Source organism: Herpailurus yagouaroundi, unplaced genomic scaffold (genome assembly GCF_014898765.1).
Source record: "Herpailurus yagouaroundi ecotype Mexico unplaced genomic scaffold, PumYag 216, whole genome shotgun sequence".
NCBI lineage: Eukaryota > Metazoa > Chordata > Mammalia > Carnivora > Felidae > Herpailurus > Herpailurus yagouaroundi.
This window is the reverse complement of record NW_024412447.1, coordinates 3,113,157-3,138,146: the sequence shown is the minus strand read 5'-3', so window position 1 is coordinate 3,138,146 and position 24,990 is coordinate 3,113,157. Positions and strand designations below refer to the sequence as shown.

The window sequence follows — 24,990 nt, the reverse complement described above, 5'->3', positions numbered from 1 at the left end:
GAGAAGTAAATATCCTGAATCCACCTCTGTTTTGCGAGTAACAAACTATAAATAATTTAGCTCCTACTTCTGGTGACAAGGGAGAAAAAAAACCAGCACTCGTTTTTGCCACTTTTCTCTAAAATCCACGTAGTATCGAAATCAAACTACCCACAGTACACTTTACTGCTGTTTATTTGGGTGAAATGATGACGGATCAAACATCTCTAGAACAGGAATTTCCATAAAGGGAGGAGACGGCAGAGACCGGAAATAAACATAAATATAAGTTCTGCGAATGTGAAATGTTTCATCTAGCGCTTGCCGCTGGAGGGCCCGGCGAGCGTGGGGGGCTCTGGCAGGGACCAGTCCTCGGCCGCCCGACCACAGCGGGCTGGCGCCACCGAGAGAACGGTAGGGAAACCGAGGACTGGCTTTGTATCACCACTAATTCTCCACAGCTCTGCGTCCTGGTTTCATTACTTAAGCGGTATGTGAGTTTTGAATGAAAGGTTCGTGTCAATTAAAAACAAAACTTGATGCAGGCAGGGCCAACGAATTAATTTTTTTTAACCGAACACCGATGACATTGATGGAGGCCGGCTTCCCAGTGTCCCGGGGCCTCCTGGAAGGCTGAAGTGGCCTTCTCCTTTCCCGGCCTCTTTGCCTCCCAAGTGAGCCCCGCAGGGCCTCTCTGACAGCCTCCTTCTGAGGCTCTCCGCTTCTAACTGCAGAGAGACCGTTGGGCTGGTTACCAGATTCCTGACGACACGCCGGAGTACAGACACTTTCGTGATGGGGCAAAGGACAGGAGCCGACTGCCAATCAGATTAACAACCTGCCTGTCATCTGTGAAAGTTGCTGATGAGGAGAAATGACCTGAGAAGCTAATATTTGCAAATAGTTATGTGAAGTGAGGAAGGGCAGCAGTGAATGCTGAAAGGTCACCGAGCAAGGTGCTAATTTGGCATTAATCACCGCTCCGCCGCGGCGGCAGAAGAGGAAACCCGTGCTCAGCACTTGTCACCGCCCGGGGAGGACGGGCCCCAGGCCGGGGGGCCTCGACTGCACGCTGACCCCGGGAGACCGTGCATGGGACAGAGAAGCACCGAGGCCGAGCTCACAGCTCCCCGGGGGCGCGTGGGACAGAGCAGTGCCACTCTGTCACGGGTCGCGGCCACACCGAAACATGGAGCAGCCCCTAAGTGTGCTTCAAGTGGGGCGGTGACCGTTTCCACAAAACCCCTTCGCGCACGCCGACGCACCTGTTTTGGGAGGCCCTCACCCTGCGGGGTTGGCGGCACAAGTCCAGTGACTGCTTGGATTGGATTCGGGGCACAGGACACTGGCTGAAGGAGTGGGTGTGAGAGCTGCAGACTGAAAAGCGGTCGTTCCTAAACGGAGCATCCGTGACACACGCACGGGGCCGCCGGCGAGGTGTCCTTGCCTCACGGGAACCACCACCAGCAAGATCACAGCACGGTCTTCTGGCTGTAACGCTATGCATTTGCTGTTGAAGCTGCCATGACCACTTTTCGGCAAAATTTTACTGGAGTGCCCAGAATCCAGATCTTGCAATAACAGCAGGGACGGTGCTCATGACAGAACACAATGCTAGAGCGCTCTCTTCTTTAAAAAAAAAAAGTCTTTAAATTTCAATCGAATCTGACTGGGCACGTGGATTAACAAGGCGCAGAAACGCCCCTGCCCCTGTGTGACCATCTGGTGTGGCAGGTTCGAACTGTCTGAAGACACCCTGAATCCCAGAGAGCAGAGGTCTCTCCCCTGAGCCATGTGTCCCATGTGTCCTCTGTGGAGGGGAACCTCACCCTGTGTTCATGTCTGTCCTGTTTGGCTGCTGAGAATTCTGCATACAGCAGCGGGGTACGAAGTAGATTGTTCCAGAGACAAACTGTTAACTCCTCCCTCTGTCTCCAGCTCCGTGTCACAATTAGCCCCTCCGTGGTCCAGCGCCAGGTGTCCCCAGGCTGACACCTCGTCCCCTGTGGCCACCGTCCTAACATCTGACAGCTGCTCTCGGGAGCTGGCTTTATCTCCCGCCTGCGAATCGTCCTGTCTCTTTTCTTCTGTCATTGCGCACCTCAGTCTCAGTCTTTTGCTGCTTTTTAGAAGGTTTTTGCCTCTTTTTTAAGTGACAGGAGTATTAGAGGTGCTTTATCTGCCATTTTTAGCCTGTCACGCAGACTTATCTGCCAATTTTTTCCCCACATTCAATTTTTAGAAAAAAGATGCAAAGAAGAATATCCAGCATTTTAAAAAGAAGAAAGCGACCTCTTTATTTCTGCTATTTTATAGTATCTGAGATATAAAAGCACCCGAAATCCCTAATGATTGGTTATTTTGTCATAAATATTCCACAATAATGAGTCAATGCTGCCTCCACTGGGAATATTACCCTCTCCTTCAACGCTCTACATGAACACGGGATTTTTAAATGCCATATGCTGACGTATTAAGAATTACTTCCGAGAAGAATGAAAACAAGGGAAGAGGGAAGGTAACCGTGCTTCCCCACGTTCCCGGGTAGCCACCGTCACATCACTAAATGACTTATAAACGTCTCCCCATTTGCTCTAACGACACCAGAAAATACCTACTACTGCCCCCCGTTTACAGACGAGGAAACTGAGGCACAAAGTCATAGGAGTTCAAATGGCAGAGGAAGGATTTAAATAAAGGAAAGGCTCCACCCCGAATCCATCATCTTCCTTTCACGTAACGCCGTTTACTCCTGATAAAAACTCTGGTTGTGCTAAGTTAACCAGAAATTAAATAACTAGAACACGCCTTCCCCCAAGCATTTCCTTAATGGAGACTTTACTGTGCTGTTTTCAACTGAACATCTCCCAGGCTGGTTTCAGGTGGTTGAGGTGAAGGTGTTGACTCAGAAGAGGCTTTCTGCAGAGGTCAGCACCGTGCAGCTCCAGAGGCAGCCGCTTTAGACGGAGGCCTCTTTGTGGTCACGGAATACAGCGCCTGAGCACCGAAACAGCACCTCATCCCAGCCCGTCTCCCCACGGAACCCCTGAGTCACTACAGAGCTGACTAGGGGAAATGGTCCAGGCTGCGTTTAATTAAAAAAGTGCATTTAGGGGCGCCTGGGTGGCTCAGTCGGTTAAGCTTCTGACTTCAGCTCAGGTCATGATCTCGTGGTTTGAGAGTTTGAGCCCCGCCTCGGGCTCTCTGCTGTCAGTGTGGAGGCCACTTCGTATCCTCTGTCCCCCTCTCTCTCTGCCCCTCCCCTGCTCTCTCTCTCTCACTCAGAATTAAATAAATAAACATTAAAAAAGCATCAAAAGTACACTTCAAGCACATCAAATGTCTCAAACAACAGGAAGGTTCACCTGAACTACTGACCCGTAGAAAGGCAGCGAATGAAGCGGGGTAAGGGACAAACACTCTGCTGTGCCACTTGAGGGGGGAGGGAAAGTCCCAGCAGAGAGACGCGGGGTTAGGGGACCCAGCAGCGGTGGTGGTGGGGCGCGGTGAGGAAAACTGGCCTACAGACACCTGGGTGCAGGGTGGTGCAGGCACCCACTGCCCCGGGAGGTGGTGGGGGTTGTTGGAGGAGCTACTGGGGGTGCAGGCTGGAGCCCCGAGGGCACGGGGAGACATGTGGGGTGAGGGGTCAGATCGGGGAGGCCGGTGGGCAATATTCTAAAGGAGGATGGGAACCTCTGCCCACTCCTCAAATAAAACTTAAACGACAACTACCACGGGATCTGGCAATCCCACTTCTGGGTATAGACCCAAAGGAAACGACAGTGCTATCTCAAAGAAGTGTCTGGGCCCCCACGCTCACAACAGCCAAGACACGGACACAAATTACGTGCCCATCTGTAGATAGATTAAGACACTGTGGTATATTTACGGAGTATAATTCAGCCATTAAAGAAAGAAGGAAATCCTGCCGTTTGCTACAACATAGATGAGCTTTGAGGGCATCGTGCCGAGGAGATAAGGCAGGCAGAGAAAGACAGTATTGTACGATCGCGCTTACACGTGGAATCTGCAAAAGTGGAGCTCCCAGCCACAGGACACATCGGTGGTTGCCAGAGGCAGGGGTGGGGGAAATGGGTAAAGGCGGTCGAAACCGACATATTTACCTATAAGAAAAACAGATCTCGGGATGTAATGTGAAAAACAGAGGTCTCTTGGTATTGCCAGACATCCGCCCTGCGGTAAAAGTGTCCCTAGCTGGGAGTCACTGGTTCTAGGCCACACTCCTAGTCACTGGTACGGGCGGAAAGAAAGAACAATCCTTCATAGTTTTTAAAAGAGACAGAAAAGCCACTACTGTTGTGCCGTGATGGCTGCACAGACTTCCCCTTACTGGGGTTGCCGTTTCTGCCCGGATGGTCTTCCCGGGGCCCAGCGCTGCAGCGTGCGGGCGAGTCCAGACGCCGCGTCCAGATGGCTGCCCGGGGACACGAGGCCCCTGTGGGCGTGCACCCAGCCCGCACACCAGACACCAGGGACGTTCTGTGCACACCCACTTCTGGGGCCGCCGGTCTCCCATCCCTCCCGGCGCCCGCCCCCCCCAAATCTCGCTTTCCCCGCTTCCTATCTCCCCAAGTTTCTCTGTGAGGACAGCCCATCTTGAGGGCACGCAGTGACCCCACGCTTGCTGCTGACTGCCAGCCCTCGCTTCCGCTGTTCGACCCGGATGCGTGGGCATGGTGAGTAGGTGCCTGCCCAGTCCCTGGAAGCAGACCCCATCAGGCTCCCCTCGCCCCGGCCCCAATCCCAGGTCCTTCTGCTCCAGAAGCTTCTCTCCCTGCCCCCAACCGTCCCCGCTGAGGCTCCCCCGTGCCTGACAGCTGAGAGGCGCAGTCCTGATGAGGACAGTTTCGAGCCCAGTCAACCTGGAAATACCACCACGGCTCCCAACTGTTTCGGAACAGGTTACCTAACTTCTCCGAGCCCTACCTTTTTCATTTGTAAAACCGTGAGCACTTCACGAGGCCATTATAAGCGGGGGCCTGCATGTGTACGAATGTGGGTGTGCATGTGTGTGTATGCCCGTAGGTGTGTGCGCACATGTGGTGCCCGGCTCACAGAAGGCGCTGCACGAACACGGGGGCTCCTTATTAACGCGGGGGCTCCTTATTAGTCCTGGGAATTGGGAACAAAGCCGTCACCCCCTCCTCTGCCCCAGGGCTCCACCCATCTCTTCTGCCAGCACTGACCTCTCCACGGGTGCCCTGGAGGTGCTCGGGCTGATGTCCCGGCTTCTCACCAAGGACGTGTGGACGAATGTGCGAAACCTCCTTGAAGCCTCGAGAAGGCTGCAGCTCCATTCACATTCGCAGCCCGGAGGCAGAGCCCACGCTAAGGGCTGCGAGCACTCAGACATTTCCCTGCGCCCTCCTTACACAGATATCAACATCTCATTAAAAATGTAAACTTCTTTCCAAAAAGAGTCTGTGCCCTTAAAGAAGTGGAATTTTCCAGGACATCTGAGAAAGCGAATCCTGCATTTTGGTTCTTCCCTGTTAGCACCACGGTCTTGAATTTCCTGATTCACAGAGGATGTTCGTGGCAAATAGGCCTCGGGAAATCTTTGCAGCAGCCGGCTCAAAGGTCGTGGGACCACTACCTGCACAGCCCATGTGCCTCCCGGGGCCACACCACAAAATAATGAGCCACAAATGCTGCCCTCAACCAAAAGGTGCCGAGTCACATCTGCCCTGAGATACGAAACCCGTGCACGACTTCATGTAAACATGTACGAAATGAGCAAACCGAACGCCCTTCTCACACAAGAGCAGACGTTTTCCGGGAGGAGTGCCTGTGTCGGAGGAGAAACTGGTGTGATAGCTGTCGCACAGCCCAAAAACAAACAGAAAGACTGTCTGGCTCTTCAACTCCTCATGTGTCTCCAGCAATGGGGTTTTGAGTTTTGTAAAGACAGCTCCCACCAAGGAGCCAGCAGGTAATGGGAGTCTACAGGATGGCTCGAAACCTCAGAATCTCCCTGCTCCAAAAAGAGCTGGCCCCAAATTTGGAGGAACAAAAGAGAAAACGGGGTCGAAAACAAAACCGGAGTAAAAGACAACGAAGGCTCCCCGTGCTGAGCGGAACGTTCCCTGGAATTCTTTCTTCAACGCCAATAACAACAGCAACACGTATTGGTTGTGGTGTGCAGGTGACACGGCGGTTACCGAAATGCTTTAACACGCAGGCAGCTGGCTATCCGGACGCAACAACGGGGAACCACCACCCCCCCCCCGGCCCGAGCCACCACGGTCAGTACCCTGGCTCCTTTACCACGTGGCTCTCATCTCACCGAAACATCAGATTTGCGCGTAGGTCTGCCCGCCTTCTGGAGTAAGGAGGCGCATACGCGTTATTCATCTTTGTATGAAGCAAGTGCCTTGGCCATACCAGCCCTTCTGCACGTACTCATTAAATGAAGAATTACGCCTCGCCCCAATATAACAGGTTGGCCACTGTTAGCAGAGGATTACCACCATAGGGCAGGAGCAACACGGATTATCTCTTATTTCAGGCACGCTCCGGCCAGGCACGGCGCTGGGGATTCAGTTTTAACTGCACGAGGTCAGTGTCCTCAAGGGGCTGTGGGTTTAGTGGAGGAAGATGTCCCGTTAACAGAGCAAGTCCTACCGGGTTGTCTGGGGCTAGGAGAGGTGCAGGGGGGGGACAGCGGCACACGGTGGGTGTGGGCCGGTGAGTTACTTCTGCCAGGGCAGTTAGGAAAGCCTGAGTCATGTCCTTGAAAGACGGACAGGCAAGCAGCAGATAGAGGAGGGAAGAAAGGCATTTCAGGAACGGAAGACAAAGAAGGCAGAAGGCAGTCCAGACTGTTTGGAAAGGCACGAGTTGCCCTGGAGGGTGAGTGGGTCTGGGTGTGGCAGGGACGGACCCGGAGGTGAAGGCCATGGCCCTGCTTGCTGCTGGGGACTTGATCCAGTGAGGAACGGAGTCACTGAAGGACCCAGAGGAGGGGTTGAGACGAGTAAGGGATGGTGGGAGGCCAAAGGGAGGAGGGAGAGAGAACAGAGGGGCCTTGGGCGGCTGGTTTATGTGAAGTGCTCCCAGTTGCTGGCCTGAGTGGTTCGGACGGACGGCACGGCGACTCAGGGGTGAAAACACGGAAGAGAGAGCAGGACTGGGGGTGATGACGTTGGCATGTTAGGGTGGAAGAGGAGGGGCCGTACTTCCCTCAGGTTCCTGTGGGGCGTGTAGGGGGGCAGGTGCAGAGGGCATCGGCCGCTCGGCTCGCAGACGGTGACCGAAATTCTGATGAGAAGACGTCTCTGTGAGAGTAGGAAGGGCAGAGAGCAGGCCCGGGACAAAAGCCTGTGGAGGGCGGGCACAGAGGTCCACAAGGGACAGCAAGGGGTCGGAGAGGGGAAGAAAGAGGGGATTTTACCACACGAAGGAAATTAGAGCTCAGGCTATGGGTTCTTCCAAGTGGACAGGAATTCCCACGTGTAAAACCAAGGCTACTTCTCAGTTTTTGAAGATGGATCTTTGTACCTTGGGGGACAGCTGCTAAGGAATGCAGGGCTACATACGGGCGAAAACCCTGCCCTCCGCCGACCAGGGCTTCACCGTAAGCACAACACAGCACAACACCGTGGAGCTGGAGGGGCTCTTTTGTTCAGTTCTGCAGCTCGGTTTCTGCAAACAGGCTGGCGCGGGCCATCCCCAACCTGCTTTCTGACAGAAAAAAGCGTAATTTAATTAGTCAATCTTTCGTGATTCTTGACCTTCTCCCATGCATAGCAAGGGATGTTGGTGCTCCTCTGGGGGATGGGTGGAAAGCACTCCAATATATCCCACTTAAAGAAAATCGGGTGGCTTCTCAGTTTATCAATTGCTTTTGCAACCCCTTGGCGTCTGTCATCTTTCTCCGCATTACCAAAATCGCTCCGCAAAGGGATTAGTGCCTGCCTGCAAGAGCGTCTCAACAGGTGTGTCTGACCTCTGGCCACCACGGGGAGCCAGCCTCTCAACAGCGCGAATCCTGCCATGCTGAACCCCCGGGGTACATATTTTTAAGAGACTGACAGACCCCCAAGTCTCTCTCTATGATTTATGTACATTTGCAAGAACTCCTGGAAATCAAGATTATTATTTGTTTCATTAAAATGTGCTACAGTGAAAGGTATGCCAGCGGCAGGCAGACCGGGTCATTCCCGAGGACGTCTTGAGGTGATTTTCTCGCGGCAGAACTTGGGCCACTGTGACAAGTGAAATAAACAGCACGCCATGTCTCCTGACAGAAAAAAAAAATTCACCGAGCAGAAGGCTCCTCCCGCCTCTTACCTACCCCCAAGTTCGTGTTTTCATTTGTAGTCACCTCCTGGATTTAATTTCTGGGTTACTAATCTGTTGTGTGTGGAGGTGTCTAAGGACACTTTCCTTTCCTTTTCTTTTCTTTTCGACGCTGCGTCCCCGGTCCCGTCAGCCGGAGCCCGGCCAGGGGCCGCGTGGGCGTCAAGGTGGTGCAGTGAGACGGAGGCGGGCGTGCGGGGCTGGGGGCGAGCACTGGGGCAAACCCGATCGCAAACGCTCTTGCGGGTCCCTTGCGAGGACAGGGTGCCAGCTGACCCAATTCCTGTTTACTGTCCAGCGGTAGGAGGGAGAGAAAATGGTAGGAAATACAGCAGTCTATCCCATTTACAATTTTATCTTTGTGTGTACTTCCCGTTTTTATCTCAATACGCTTCTGCGCCCGTCTATTGACAAGAGACGATAAATAAAATAATATGACGGTTTGACAAACAATCTAGCAGTTTCTTTTCTTCTCGTTTATGATATATTTGAAAACACGCACATTCGGAAATGCACGGACCGCACCACGGTGCGTATTTTCATCAGCTTTTTACTGGGTGGAGGACAATGAAGGTGACAGAGACTATGGCACAGCGGGCCTATTTCTCTATTTATTTGGGGATGCGCACAAGTGGGTAAACGCAAGGCAGGGTTTAGGAACTGCGTGACTGGGGACTGGAGTGATCCAGATCGCACCAGATCTTTTTATTTAAACACATGTGAGCATAATCTACCAGGTAATGACAGAAGAGCCATCACCGACAGAAAAGCTGGACCACAGGCGGTTTGGGCGGGCCGCGGGGGGAGGGGGGGTGGTAAGGTGAGGGATTTTTCATGAGTTGACGTCACTATTCTGAATGGCATTCTCAAATTATTGAGACTGTGATGAGGAACAGTAACACACCACTTTTAGTTTTAATTAAGAAATTCCCTTGAATAAATTTGCCAAACATGCAAATCTGGGCATGAGCCCAAGCCCACCAGGGCAACTGACGCCCATCTGAGGCCATTAAGCCAGGACAATGGGAAAAGGCAGGACCTCTTGGCAGGGGACCCTGAAGGCCTGATCCTCCTTCAACCCCAAGCTTCAAGAGCTCTCTGGAAAAGAGTTCTCCTCCAAGTTCAAATGAGAGACACAAAATATTTAGCGGTTGGTACACTTAGTAAACTGTAAGGGAGGGATAAGAACCACATTTGATTTTTCTTAATGGCCATCAAGCCATCATTGTGAAGACACAAGCTACAGTGACTGATGACCCCTGCCTCTGCAAGCCAGGGGGGCTCCGCAACAGGGCCCACCCTCCGCCCTGCTGTGCTTTTCCCCTTACTTAAAAAAAAAAAAAAATTTAATGTTTTATTTATTTTTGAGAGAGAGAGACAGAGCACGAGCAGGGGAGGGGCAGAGAGAGAGGGAGACACAGAACCCCAAACAGGCTCCAGGCTCTGAGCTGTCGGCACAGAGCCCGACGCGGGGCTCGAGCTCACAAACTGTGAGATCATGACGTGAGCCGAAGTCGGCCGCTTAACCGACTGAGCCACCCAGGCGCCCCTCCCCTGACTCTTAACACCATCTGACGTGCCGCTTGCTGGGCTTGTTAGTTTTGTTTATGTCTGTGTCTCTGCACGAGTCCACAAGACCAGGAGCATGGGCGTTTGCATTTGCTCTGTTCTGGCTACACTCCCAGGCCTCAGACAGTGCCTGATGCTTCATCAGGTGCTCAGCCAGTGCCTCTTGAGTTAACACGGAGTGAAGGCCTTGGGACAAGTCTGTCCTTCCTGTGTCTATGGGGGAACTCCGGATGTCACAGAACGAGGAGTAACCACCTTCAGATCATGAGAGCGGTCTCACTGAGAACCATCCTGTTCTGGAGCCCCTGGCCACTCCCCAGAGAGCCTCCTTGACATGCCAGCTGAGACCAGGTCCCAGGTGACCACGGTCGCCTCTGTCATAGCATCTCCTCCACGGCTCGATATTCCTGAGCTTCAATTGCACCGGACTACGCGGCACTCTGATGCATCCCGGCTGTCCCCCTCGGACCCGAATGCCCCCGCCTGTGACAACTTTCTCTATTCCTACCCCCTGCCCCCCTCCGCACTGCTTCCTCCGGAATCCCACCCACGCATCCAGGCCTGGGAATACTTCCTCCATGAAAGTTTCCAAGGCCCTCCCTCGGTTACGATGATCCGCCCTCTTTGCACATGTGGTGGACGTTTTAAAAAATCATTATTGTGGTTACATCTACAGAACATGAAAGTTACCAGTTTTAAGTGCATTAATTCACGTTGTTTTGTAACCAACCCCACCGTCCAACCATGGAACTTTCTCACCTTCTCAAATGGAAACTCTGTCCCCATTAAACACTACCCCTGCTCCCAACAGCCCCAGCCCCTGGCACCATCATCTACTCTTTATCTCCAGTTTTACTCTAGGTATCTCATATAAATGGAACCATACAGTTTTTACCCCTTTTGTGACTGGTTTACGTTCCCTCGTACAGTATCTTCAAGGCTCACACATGCTGTAACATTTGTCAAAATGTCCTTCCTGTTTGAGGCTGGATAATATTCTGCTGTCTGCAGGGACCACATTTTGTTTACCCGGATGATGAGCGAGTTGGTCATCTTTCCATGTGCCTCGTGGCCGTCTGTACGTCATGTGTGGAAAATGTCTATTCAAGCCCTTTGCTCGGTTTCTTAGATCAGGTTGCTTGTGCGTGTACTTGGTTGCTTGTTGAATTGTAGGAGTTCTTCATATATTCTGGATATTAATCCCTTATCAGACGTATGATTTGCAAACACTTTTTCCCTATTTCGTGAGTTGCCTTTTTACTCTGTTGGCGGTGTGCTGTGATGCAGAAATGTTTCATTTCGATGGAGTCCAATTTGTCTATTTTCCTTTGGTTGCGTGTGCTTCTGGTGTCATAGCCAAGAGGTCATCGCCAAATCCAATGTCGTGAAGCTTTCGCCCTGTGTTTTCTTCCAAGGGTTTTACAGTGTTAGGTCTTTGATCGTTTTGAATTCGAATATGCTGTACATGGGGTAAGGCGTGTGGTACACTTTCTACATCTGTTAAAATGACTGGAAGCAGGTGCTGCCCATGTCCTGCCCATAGCCTCTGTCACTCACCCCTCATGTGTGAACCCAGGGGTTCCATGCCAGTGCCTGGGGCGGGGGGGTCCCACCTGAGGTCGTTCTCTGGTCAGGGCAGTGGTTGGTCGTTCATGCTGGTCTCAGCCTGTCAATAACCAGGGTAATGACAGGGTCGGCTGTTGTGGTCCTCATGACAACTGGAAGACACCTTCTAGTGTCTTCTAGTGTCCATCGGGAAACTTTGAAAAAATGCACGCTTAATCTTCACAGGCTTGGGAATTACACAGCATACCTGGGGTCACATGGGACGGCCTCAGGTACAGAGGGAGAGAGAGAGAGAGCACGGCCGGGGTTTCTGCTTTTATTGGGGTTGACGGTGGGGGCCTGGGTTTTGCAGACTCACTCCTTATTGGTGAGTTTAAGACATAAAAGCAGGAATTTAAAGTGGCCCAGGTGGTCAGTTATCAAGATCAACTCGGAGCTCTGAAATAAAGGAGCCTCCGTGTGGGAGGCAGCGGGCTCTTTATCCAGCTCAGCAAGGGGGGCCTGTGTTTATTCCAAGATAGCCATCTCTGAACTGGTGCCTGGGCATCACAGCTTAAGTCAGCCACTTGCATTACAAAAGGGAAAAACAATAACCTGCCAGGGCTTTCCACTACACTGGCCTACAAGGGCGAGGCGGATAGACAGGCCAGGATGCCAGCAAATTAATGTCCCTGGAAGCTGTTCCCCACCACTAAAACATAAGTGGCGTGAAAGTGGCTTTTCATCAGCCTCCCGAGGACTCCTGGGTACTGAGGACAGGTGCTCCCAGAGGCGATGGGCTCCCTGATTTCCCCGTAGTGGCATCTTTCTCCCCACCCCGTCTCCTTCACACACCCCTCTACCTGTACCTCCTGGGGCCACATCGAAGTAAATGAGTGCACTCGTTCCCGGGCTCACACATCGTTTCCGGGGGAACAGGACGATGGGAACCTATCTCCTTCGGACAAGGGCATTCACATGAGCAGATGTGCCCTGTCCACTGCAAGCTCCTTGAAGGCACGTGATGCTCAGAAACCCCCTTATGCTCACAGCCTCTGGCAAATAGTAAGTGCCTACTAGACGGTCGCCAAATTGAAGGAACGTAACTTCACATTTTCCACATAGATGTCAATATCTGTTCCTAAAATATCAATGTCTCTTCCCTGGATGAGTTTCACAGACACGTGTCTGGAGCGTAGCACAGCTCGGCTCCTGGGGTGTGTCTGTGACTATGTGCCAGGCTCAAATCCTGCTGAAAATCAGATGTTCTTTACAAAGCATGCGGTTCACAAACAGAATCTGTAACTAGAAAAGTGTCTCTAATAGATGAAACCAAGAACAGAGAAATTCAATCCTGAGTCCCTGGAGAAAACAGAAAATTAACTTAACAAATGCTTTGAGCACATGAGAGAAGGAAGAAAGAAAAAAGGAGCTAAGAGAGAAAGGGGTCGCAGTCTGTTCCGTGGAATTTATCTTGAAAATCACAACTGCGCCCTCCTCCTTAAAATACAGTAAGGATCTTTAAAAAACCAGCCTAAATTGAAGGTATTTTCCCTTGCTACGGATACTACCATTCAACTCACAGGCTAGAAATGATGGCAATTGATGCTCCAGGTAAATTCATAGTCTGGTTATCAAGAAGCCAGCTCTGGAAGCCATGCCGTTGGTGAGCGCTCCTGGGGCTGTTACGTTTGGAGGACTTTGCTGGATCGGAACAACACAAAATAGAAAGCTTCATATATTACGTCCTTGCCCAGCTGTGTGAAAACATGCAGAGCTGAGGGCCAACATTGGGAGAAACGGGTTTCTCGAGGCTTTGCCGCTTCCTTACCAGAAGGGGCACCTCTGGGGCAACAGACGACCCTCTTTTGATCTTTCCCTATAAGGCTGATATCTTAATTAAAACCAGAGCTTCTCAAATTAGAAATCCAAAGCCAAGTAAAATCTCTCGTTTACATATCTAGTTGTTTCACAAAACTAAAATTCTGAAAGGTGGTTATACACAGGACAAAGATTTTATCAACCATGTGGCATTTTCTTATGTATCCCCATGTTCGACACAAATATATCGATGCACCTTTCCTCTGCTGTGTTTTTAGATCATCAATTTCTCCTTTCTTTCATCCTAGAGGAGGGCAGACTCTGAAACAGAAAATCCTGCAGGGTTTCTATCCTAACCATCTTAAAGCAACTGTGAAATCTGAATGTTCCCAAACAATAAACAGTGAGTGACAATCTAGTCCTCCAGCCCTATGCCTTCCTAAGTAAGTTCAGGAATAATAGAACAGCACTCTGTTTCCTGATATCAGGATAAAGGAGCATTTCTTTCTGGAGGAAGGAGTGGGGGCTTCACCTTACCCCCATCTCTAGGTGGGCCCGGCAAGGGCTGTCCCTCTACCAACATGGTGGCACTGACTGTCCCCGGTGCACCAGGGCAGATCCTGGGCACGGCCTCATTGGCTACTTCACATCCAGATGAGAGAGCCCTGACCCTGAGCAGAGTCAAGAGTGAGGCTCAGGATCTGGCTGTAGAATGTGCCACATCCAATCGGGGCACACAGGTAAGACAGGAGGAGTGCGAGTCTTGGTTTTCCTCTACCACCACCCCTACCCCCGCCCCCATTCACGGTGTGCACTCTTTTTTCTCATCTATCATCTCTGGGAGTTTGGTGGGTCACTGTCCTTGACGAGGTGCACAGCAAACAAGGCGACACAATGAGCCAGGGCACACGGGTGCTTTGAGAATGAAGAATGAGAACTCATAACCGGAGAGGTATTTATTTCCCCTTCTGTTTTCCTATCTCTTTTCTTTTGTTGGAAGTTGCTATATCAGAATTACCCTTGGGTGTCACAACACAGGTACAAACAAATCAGGAAATCTTGAGAGAAGAAAATATTTCTTTTCCTGTCTGCCCTAAATTCCATTAAATGAATAAAGTCAGTCCCACAGTGCAAGAATAGAGTACTCAGCTAGAACAAGACGTTTTCTGATATGACCCAAGGTTATCTATTTAAACCAACTGGTTCTCTACTCCATCTGCTACGAAGCAAGGTTTTTTAAAATGTCAACACAATCTCATTTATATTTTGGCATAAAATCAACACGAACAATAAATCTAAGGTTGATGACAGAGACAGAACATATAAAGCGGAAGGCGTGTATATAAAGAATTAAGTGTACAAAAACAAAGTTGAGATCCCTCTTAAGAGACACACTTATAAATACATTATCACAAGTGTTACTGAGAGGGGAGTGTATTGCTGGAAGAAACATAAGAAGTCTATTCACAGAGACAGGAAGGCAGGTGAAAAAAAATAAAGTCCTAATCCCATTTCTGTGGTTATTCAAATACATTAAGAAAGAAGCTGGTCAGTGTGGGCCTATTTAAAATGTGGAGGGTCGATGATTACTCAGCACATCTGGACTGTGCAAACTATCAGTTCAAACAAACGAACACTACGAGCACATTTCACATACTGAGCAGTCTTCTGTAGTTTTAAAACAGCGTGGGTACTCAGCTTTCTGTGAGGCAGCGTGAGTAACAGACTTAAAGAGAATTTATACGAAATCCAAAAGCAATTATGGCAAATCATTAAACAACAGGCACTTCTGCCAAACCTCTCCCAAAGCTACCGATAAGAGGATGCCTCTATTTATTTAAAAATTCGACTTAGTCTCTGTTCAATCCATGAGACAACTCATCGATAAGCAGTAAAATGCCTGATAAGCCTGCACACGGGGAGACAGAGAAAGGGGCTGAAGACAGGATGGCAGTCTCTGGGTAACCAGAATAGGGTCGAATCAGGCTGAAGATGCTTGGTGAAACTGAATGAGGAAGACGGAGCACTATTTTAAGGAGCCTGGAGGCGACGGCGTTTGACTGAACATAAGTCAAGAATTCTCTCCGATCCACAAGTGTATGGCCAACCGGTCTTTGACAAAGCAGGAAAGAATATCCAATGGCAAAAAGACGGTCTCTCCAGCAAGTGGTGCTGGGAAACCTGGACCACGACATGCAGAAGGGTGAACGTGGACCTTACACCGTATGTAAAAATAAACTCAAAATGGATAAAAGACCTAAATAAACGTAAGACAGACAACCATCAAAATCCTAGAGGAGAAAACAGGCAACAACCTTCGTTCCTGGCCGCAGTAGCTACTTAGTAGACACGTCTCCTGAGGCCAGGGAAACAAAAGCAAAAATAAGCTAATGGGACCTCACCAGGAGAAAACCTTCTGTACAGTGAGGGAAACAATCAACAAAGCTAAACGGCAATTGACACAATGACATACAGAGAAAGGGCTCGTATCCAAAATATATGAAGACTTTTATCAAATTCAACACCCAAAAAAACAAGTAATCCAGTGAAGGAATGGGCAAAAGACATAAACAGACGCTTTTCCCAAGAAGACATCCAGATGGCCAACTGACACATGGAAAGATGCTCCACATCACTCATCATCACGAAAATACAAATGGAAACCACAGTGAGATACCACCTCAGACCTGTCAGAGTGGCTAAAATTAACAACTCAGGAAACAAGAGATGTTGGTGAGGAAGAGGAGAAACGGGAACCCTCTTGCACTGGTGCTGGGAACGCAAGCTGGTGCAGCCTCTGTGGAAAACAGTATGGAGGTTCTTCAAAAAATTCAAAACAGAACCATCTTACGACCCAGTAATCGCACTACGAGGCATTTATCCAAAGGCTACAAAAAAGTGCTGATTTCAAGGGGCACATGCACCGCAGTGTTTACAGCAGCACTATCAACAACAGCCAAATTATGGAAAGAGCCCAAATGTCTTTTGACTGACAAATGGATAAAGAAGATGTGGTATATGTTTACAATGGAATATTACTTGGTGATCAAAAAAAAAATCTTGCCATTTGCAACAATGTGGATGGAACTAGAAGGTATTTTGCTAAGAGAAGTCAGTCAGAGAAATATAAGTTATCATATGATTTCATTCATATGTGGAACTTAAGAAACAAAACAGATGAATATAGGGGATGGGAAGGAAAAATAAGATAAAAACAGAGAGGGAGGCAAACCATGAGAGACTCTTAAATACAGAGAACAAACAGTTGTTGGAGGGAGGTGGGTGGGGCTGGGCTAGATGGGCGACAGGCACGAAGGAGGGCACTTGTTGGGCTGAGCCCTGGGTATTACATGCAAGTGATGAATCACTAAATACTATTCCCGAAACCTTCATTTTACTAGGTGTTATCTACCTTGGATTTGCATAACATTAAAAAAAAGAAAAAAAAAGAACCATCCGGAAACTATTTCCCCGGAAAGAGGGAACTGCCTTTGGTGGAGTCTTTGCAAAGTGTCCCAAAGAAATAAATCCTTCTTTATTTTGAAATTTAAGTACTGTTTGCGAGAAACGCAATAGCCTAAAATAACAACTTGTGGCGGTTCCTTGAAGGACTCAGTTTTTGGGAGAGGCGTAGAAATTTGACATGGATTTAGTAATTATTTGCTGAGGGTGTGACCTCTTATGGGTAAGTGGTGGTTCCTGTCGTGTAAAAGACTTTCACGTATTGTTTGAAAAGCAAACCGTGAGTGTGGTGCATCCACTCTTCTGGATGATAAGGAGCCATGAAAGATGAGAAAACTTTTCACAGAGCAACACAGGTTTCTCTAAGATACACTGGTAAGTGAAAAAAAAGCAAATTCTGAGAAGTGTGCATAATGTGTTGCTTCTGAGGTAGAAAAGGGGGCAGAAATAAGGCTATGCATGCATATTTGCTGTTATTTACAGAAAGAAAAACAACAAAATAACAAAATAAAAATAACTCGGTCAGACAGATGAGGAAATCGCTATGCTTTTACAACCGGGCTTTAAGAAATGGCTAAAGATAAGATGCTCTATATGATGATAAAAGTAGCCAGTCTGAAACACGTTTATAAATGCACCTTTCTTCTCCCAAACATGATCCAAAATCTATCTTCCTCAGAGTCTTTTCTGGTTAATTAATTTCAACCCACTCACTAATTAGCTTAATTTAACATCAGTATTTTCAGTTTCCGGAGCGCTGAAAACCACATATGGTTTCACAAATATTCTTAAGATCTTTTTATTTGTATCTTCTAAGTCAGTGCTTCTCAAACCTTCAGGTGCACACCTGGGGACCGCCTGGGTATCCTGCTCACATGCAGATTCGAAATGAGAATCTGCATCTAATCAGCTACCAAGTGATGCCTGTGCTGCTGGCCATGCTCTGGTAGCAGGGCTCCTACCGGTTCCAAAGGAAAGATCGTGCTTTGGGGCACGTGGGGAGCACTCAATACACTCAATACAAGGCAACCAACCCCTTGCTCCTCAAAGCGAGCTGGGACGGGCAGCACAGACCTCCCCTGGGAGCGGGTCAGAGGGGCAGGGCTTTGGGCGCCACTCCAGACCTAGTGAATCAGGATGTAAATGCTAACAGGCTTTCGAGGCGATGTGCGTGTTCGTTCGATTTGAGAAATTCTGTGCTAGGTGATGTTACTCTTCAGTTAGGATTCCATGCTCCTGTTCCCCAGTGAAGTAAAAGGAAACACATGAAGACACTATGTTTTCACGGATGTTGACTTATCAGGAAATAGTCCCGCTGGGGCGAAGAAGGCAAGGCCTGAGACAACCACCAGGGAAAAGAGGCAGGAGGAAACCTGAGATGCACCCAAGGATTTCTGGGCAGCAGGGATGCGCCCAGAGGAGGACACCACCAGTCTGGTGGGACTCGAGTCCTGCAGAAGAGGAAGCAGGTAGAAGGCGGGCTGGGCCTTAGTAGGCTGGGCCTGCTGGAAGGTCAAGAGAGGACTGATATGCACAAGGAAATAGTGAAAATGTGGACGCCATGGTGTGGGGGAGGGATGGCTGGGTGAGCAGACACCAATGAGGTATGGATGAGGCACAGAGGGCAAAGGTCAGGGAAGGCAGACGGGAGGGAAACTGAATAGAATTAAAGATCCCATAGGTGGAAACTTTTTGGAGATCGTAAGAATTACAGCGAACGCTCGTTAACTGCTTATGTGGGCCGGGCACTGTGCCTGTCATCTTGCGTTCATCCTTGTGTACATTTTCTATTGCTCCCATTTTGACAGAAAACTGAGACCGGCAAGGTAGCTCGCCTGCCCAACGTCCCACGGCAGAGCTGGGACACAAACCCAGGGCTTTATGGCTAGGAGGTGTGCTCTGGACTACTACCCGTCCTGACTCCAGGGAAAGGTCCAAGCAAGGTGTGGCCGGACACGAGCAGCAGAGGTAAAAGCCCACAAAGGAGACAAGACCAAGAAACTCCGCAGCCAGAGCCTCAGTTCAGAGCTGACCTCAGCCTACACTCCCTGGAGCACCAGCCCCTCATCCGCAGACCCCGACGCCCGCCCCCATACCTGCCGATTCAAGATTCGCCCTCACCTGGGGTGGGAGATGTCACCCTAGCGATGCTCACCACCGTTCTGAGTTCTCCCCTCCCTCCTGGCACCCCGTCCCCTACGAGTTAGGTGTGGCGATGTGACAGGTCTTGCACATTCAAGGAATATGTGAGTCCCCCATGCCCTGTGCAGTGAGCCTAAAGTCTCCTGCGGAGGTGGCTGCACCGCAGAACAGTGACACGTGTGACAGCCGGGTCTGGGCACCTTACGGCGAGCGGACCCCTGTCCCCTACAAGACCTGTAGTGCACTGGTAATGAGTGAAAATAAACTTTGTTGTCTAAGCCACTGAGTCTCCAGGGCTGTGTATTCTGATGACCCCCTGGGCTCCCTCTCGCGTCTCCCTGCACCCAGATGACCGGCTCTATTCTCCGCTTTTCTCTGGTCCCTCTCCTCTAGCTACACCTCTGCTGCTTGCCTCGAGGGTCAGTCTGCACGGACCGCTGCTTCCCAGCCACCGGGCAGAATCAAGGGTACATGCAGTCAGGCTCAGGATTTCACGTCTCTTGACCTGAAGTGCGCCATGCCACGCTGTCACAGGTGCTTTTTTATTTAAAAAGTTTCATCACCATAATCAAATAATATTTGTACATGTCGGTAAAACGTGCAGATGTTAATCACATTAACTTGTGAAAGGTTCTTGATGATGTCATAGAATGGAGGCATTTTAAACTAAGTAATATTATTAGCTCACCACAGGGAACTATATGCTAGAAACATAACGAAAAGATTTGTTCAATTATCTAGAGAATTCAGACCAAAAAATCTACTGGCCCTTTAATCGACTGGCTTGGCAGTCTGATGGTTCTGGATACAGTAGATAATGACTATAATTTATGTTAGCCGAGAATTCGATTAATTTTCCTATACCTTTTTTGAAGTTATATCATTAATTGCTATTAATGCTTCCTAATCAAGATGGAGCCAGTCACCAAAACAATTAACCTATTTCTGAAGGTGCAAATAGAAAGATAATTCATCAGTCTCTCAGTTTTTTCCCCCTGCTGCAACACTCTCCTGGCTTTTGTCACTAAATATTCTTCTACTCAGAACTCACAGCGGCCGCTGTCAGCCATCAGGAAAAAACAAAGAATGCGTTCCTTTGTAAGGGTCGCTCCTGCAGGTTCTGTGCGAGGAACAACCGTTTGTTAACTCACGTAGGAACCTCAGTCTCGACCACAATTTCCTCCATCTAAAGACATTCAACGAGCTAGGTTCCCGCAAGGAAATACACCTGAAAATTCAATCTGTGTATGCAATTAGAGGCTGTTGTTTTTTCCTGCCTTCTCTGAAGTGACCTCAGGTACGTCCACACAAATGAGCTGGACGAGCCAGCGCGGGCTGAGGCCGCGGAGTCCTCTCCTGCAGCGGCTGGGGGCTGAGGGTGCTCTGGGGATGCCACGTGGCTCTTTAGAGACGGTGCCGGGGGTCTAACGGCCTGGGGGTCTGGCGTTGCGCCTCACCAGCTCCCTGTTTACCCCTTTTACTATGGGAGAAGTGGGTTATGCTGTGTGAGGACTAAACGAAAGAACATACGTAAGGTGATTATAATACATCATCCGGCACACAGTAGGTACTCAACAAACCGAAAGCCCCAAAACATCTGATTAAAAACATCAGGAGATCAACTAAAGATCCCAGCAGTTACTGAATGAAAACAAATTCTCTTTCAGTAAGTCATGTGATTGCTTTGGAATGGCATATATTTTTAAAAGGGTTCTTAATCGCCAATATGTTAATAACCTTTGACGTATATGTAATGTGTGGCTCAGTTCACGCCCCCAAGTCCACACTGAAACCTAAGAAGGAAAAGAGTGTCGGCCCCGACCAGCCCATCATGCGAAACGAAGTGAGCCAACGCAACCTACGGGTGAGTGGATCAGGAATCCATCTGTGCGCTGAAGCCCAGTATCAGGTGTCCTGGGGGGCCCCAAATTAAGCCCTAAGGGTGACCAGGCGACCCAGGCCGGCTTTTACTTACATTCAGGTTCCTGTGAGTCCTGCTGGAAATCTGGTTTCTGCCTGTTCTCTCCGGTAAGCCAAAGGGACTACTGTTCCTGTTTTACACATAAGGAAACTGATATGGGGAAAGTCCAGCAACTTGGGAGCCCAGATCCGCGTGACCCAGGGCCTGTGTGCCTAACCACCACGCCTTCCTGCCTCTCAGAAACCCTCCACCTGCAGGGACAGCCTGGGCCTAAGGCGTGAATCTGACCTCAGAATCAGGTCATGACCCTTCCCCGCAGCCAACCCCAGAGAAAGCTGGGGACAGAAGACAGCGACAGACCCACATCTGTGGCACCTGCTCTGTGCCAGGCTGAGCGTGCACACCTTGTGGTCATTCTCGCTGCTCCCAACGGCCCAGAAGGCCAGCTCTCGGGGAACGTGGGGCTTCTCCTGGTGGGAAGGCCCATGGGCAGGCCTGCTCAGCACGGCGGCCGCCGTCCTTGCCACCGTCCTTGCCAGTCAGGCTCCTGGCCCTGGGGCCTCCACCCTCCACTGGCGGAGGGGCTTGCTCCGGCCTCGTAGGGAGGGGCTGCGAGGGCTCCTCACGGCCCCCCCCCTGCAGCCGGCCCCCTTCACGAGAGGATGCGAACGGGGCGGAGGGTTCGCAGGGCTCGCTCTTGTAAACTCCCACTGGGGGACATACAAAGCTGGTTCAACACCCAGCTCCTAAAAGGCCGTTTCCATCCCATCAGCGGGGGAAGAGCAGAGTGGTGGCCAGCTCACAGTTTATTTTCCACACATCAGGGAAAGCTGGGTGTCCCCCCCCCCCCCCCCCCGAGCAGGTCACAGAGCGCAGCCTCAGCAGACATTCCCAGAGCATGCGCCCAGCGCCAGGAAGCCTGGGGCCGGCCCGTTAAGCGTGCCGATGGGCCCAAGACCCTGAGGCACCCAGCGAAGCATCCTCTGCGCATTCGTTCACCCGCCTTTTGTTTCTGGATTAAAGCTCTTTGCTTTGGTGACTGGAGATCTGACTTCTGGTCTCTTCTGATGATAGACACTCCACGGCTTTTGCCAATAACAACCCGGCCGTTGGAACAGGTTGTGCACACGGCTAACTGCAACTTGTGTGTGGAAACGTGAATGTGTTTTGTCATCTAAGCAACCTTAGAGCTCAGGGTTATCTACTCAGCTTCTCCTCGCTGCTTTTTCTTCTTCTTCTTCTTCTTCTTTTTTTTTTTAACGCCAGTTGTGTTAATAGAAAGTAAAAAGTTCCCAAGCTGTCAAGCATTCTTTGCAGGTAAATGCATGGTCTGCATTTCCACCTGCTTTGGTGATCGGACGGTTCCCTGGCAAGAGGGTGCCTGGCACAGACTCTAACCCAGGTGGTGGTGAATCCCGAGGGACACAGAGGCTGTCCCGTTTGCTTTATCCTATGCAGTGTAAGCAGACAGACCTTAAGCTACAACGGATAAAGAGAAAGAGGGGAAAATGAACGGACAAAATTAATTGTCAAGGGTGAAATTAAGAGGCCACATGTAGCCCATCATGGGGCACCTGAGCCTCTAGCTGACGTCCCCACACTGCAGCCGGCCGAGAGCTACCACGGTCAGGGCCAGGAACAAGGATCCAGGAGCTGAAGTACCAGGCAAGAGGGTGGAGGAATCACAGCAGACAGGAGGAGGGTCATGGGCGAAGAAATCCACTACTATCTTCAGTGTCACTTGGTCAACTTGAAAATTAACATGCCAGACTCTCTGAGGGATGGCCCGAGGGAAAGCTTCACAAGGGGAGGGAGCAAGCCTGGGGACAGGCGGGGTTCTCTCGGGAGTCGGGGAGCATCCTGAGCCCTGTTTTCATCAGCGACAAACGGGAATGTGAGAGGCCCGAGAGGAGCTGTGGAGGCGCTGGTCCTTCATCTGGTTCGTGGGTGGCGCTCCAGGCCCCCAAGGGATGCACCTGAGCCCACAAGGCCATAGCGCTGTCACCATGACAACGAGCACCTGCTCCTCCCTATGACCCGACCGCGTCTCCCCTGGTCAGGGATGGTCTCTTCCTCTCATTTCCACGGCTCGGGCCAGCCTTCTGCCCCAGTCAAGTCCAGTTTGCCTCTCCTCCGAGGAATCGTCCAGGGGCCATGCCAGGAAACAGTCCCGCTCACCTCTGTCCTCTCGCGTCTCTCTCGCCGCTGGTTATCAGCTGAGCCCCGTCCTCAGGAGCCCACGGGAGCCCAGCTCCTCCCTCTCCCCACACCACTCACCCCGCAGCTGAGGACACAGCTTCCCACGGGCCTGAGAGTCTCTGGGGCAACACTCCTCGGGTCACCCTAAATGCCATCATTAAAAAGACAAAATCCAAACTTTTGCCCCTAGGTGATCTGCACTCGCTCATTTTGCACTTCTTAAACCCCACCACAGAATTTTTAAGAGGGCATGAATGTGCCCCATCTGAGGCAAAGGCACTCTGATCTGAAACTCCCCATCTGCAAAAGGAAAGTCCGAGGGATGCCCCTCGGGCCCTGCTGGACAACCACCCAAGTGCCACTCAGGTCAGAGCAGTCCCTGGGGCTGGAGATGGGGGAGGGGAGCGCCCTTCCGTGGCCTGCTCCGGACAGCCCACAGGTGTTGGCACGAAGGGCTGAACATAAACTCACACTTGGTGTGAACCTGCTGTGGACAGAAATTAGGTCACAGTAGATGATCCGCTCCCCAGCTTCTGAGGGCCCTCGCGTCACCGGGGATCAATTAATTTAAAGACTATGAAGAAATACCCCTTTATGAAAAAGAACACTTCGGGAAATTTCCGAACCATATTGATTCAGATGACTCAGAAAATCTGAATCAAATAAAAGTGCCAGTGAGCGAGGTCGGTAACATACTGTAGATATGAAAACAGAAAGATCTTAGATCAGGAAAGATGGCTTTTTGACGAGCATACCGACTGCCAAAAGTAAAGGTAAAACAGAAGCTCCAAAGTACAGACTGGGTAGTGCCTAAGATCAGATCAGTGAATGTGGCTGGAATTGCGAGTTTTTTTTGGCATCTCGAGACAGCAGGTAACTGAGCTGTAATGAGAAGATGAGTGAATGGAATGCTGATCCAGGAGGCCCCGTGTGGGCACAACAAGAATTCTAGAAGGTGAGAAGAGAGTCTGCGAGAGGCCAACGTCAATCAAACTGACAACGCAGACAGATTGCCACACGCGAAGAAGGCTTGCTTGCGTCTTCAAAGGGCTTCCTGCGCACCAAGAGGGAGAGAGCCCCCGCAGTCCTGTCCCAGCCGAGCGTCCGAGCTTCAGGACAAAGAAGTACAACTTACAAAGAAGCCAGAGAGAGAAAACGTGCTATCAACCCGAAGAGGACAAAACCCGAACCCCACACCCTCCAGATTTCTTCTCCACACCATGAAACGCTAGAACAGAATGAGGTAACATCTACAATGTTTTAATGGAATCAGGTTGTCAGAAAAAACATTCGGAAGATGTCGACCACTGGCCATACCTTTTCTAAAGGACTCTGACAGTGTTCTTCCATGTGACACTCCGTGTTTTTCTGATAAACACCGGACACGCGGCCCTGACGCACAGGGCACGTGCTCCCGCCCACCTTGGGGGCAAAGGGAAGTAAGCAGGGAGCAGAGGTGAGAGGTCACAAGGCTCCTGAGGGGCCTCAAAGTGCTCCGGGTCCAGGGAGTCTGTAGCTCCGGCTTCTCCACCTGGAGTACCTTGTACCTGAGCTACAGGAGACACCTCGTTTCCTGTGGTTCGCGTGAGCCCTGGTCCCATTTTTAGACTGGAGCTCGCAAGTATGTGTGGGCGTCTATTTCTAATATAACTCAACAGCTGGATCACAGCATCCTTCAACAGGTCAGTTCCACTTCCATGAATTTATGGTAAAGAGATTATTTCGATGTTCACACAGATGTGGCTAAAAGGATATTCACCATTCTGTCTGTAACGGTGAAAATCGGGAGACAGTCTGAACGTCTGATGGTCGAGAGCTAGGTAGATAACTCATGTTTGTTTAAAAAAGGAAACTAGGCAGCTATTTAAAATGATAGTAGGTAGTTAACATTGTATAAATAATGAAATATTCAGTAATAAATCTTACAAAATAGAATACATGGTATAAGCCTGTTTTGCTAAAAACGTTTCTTTTTATTGCAGGAAATATGCATTAAAATGTTAACCATCATGAGTCTGGGCTACAGA

General features: G+C 50.2%; 1 protein-coding gene across 1 annotated transcript in view; it reads right to left on the bottom strand.

Annotated features, from left to right (window-relative positions):
* Positions 1-24,990, bottom strand: part of SDK1 (sidekick cell adhesion molecule 1) — a 530,100-nt gene that overhangs the window by 237,651 nt on the left and 267,459 nt on the right. The gene's annotated exons all lie outside the window — the stretch shown is intronic.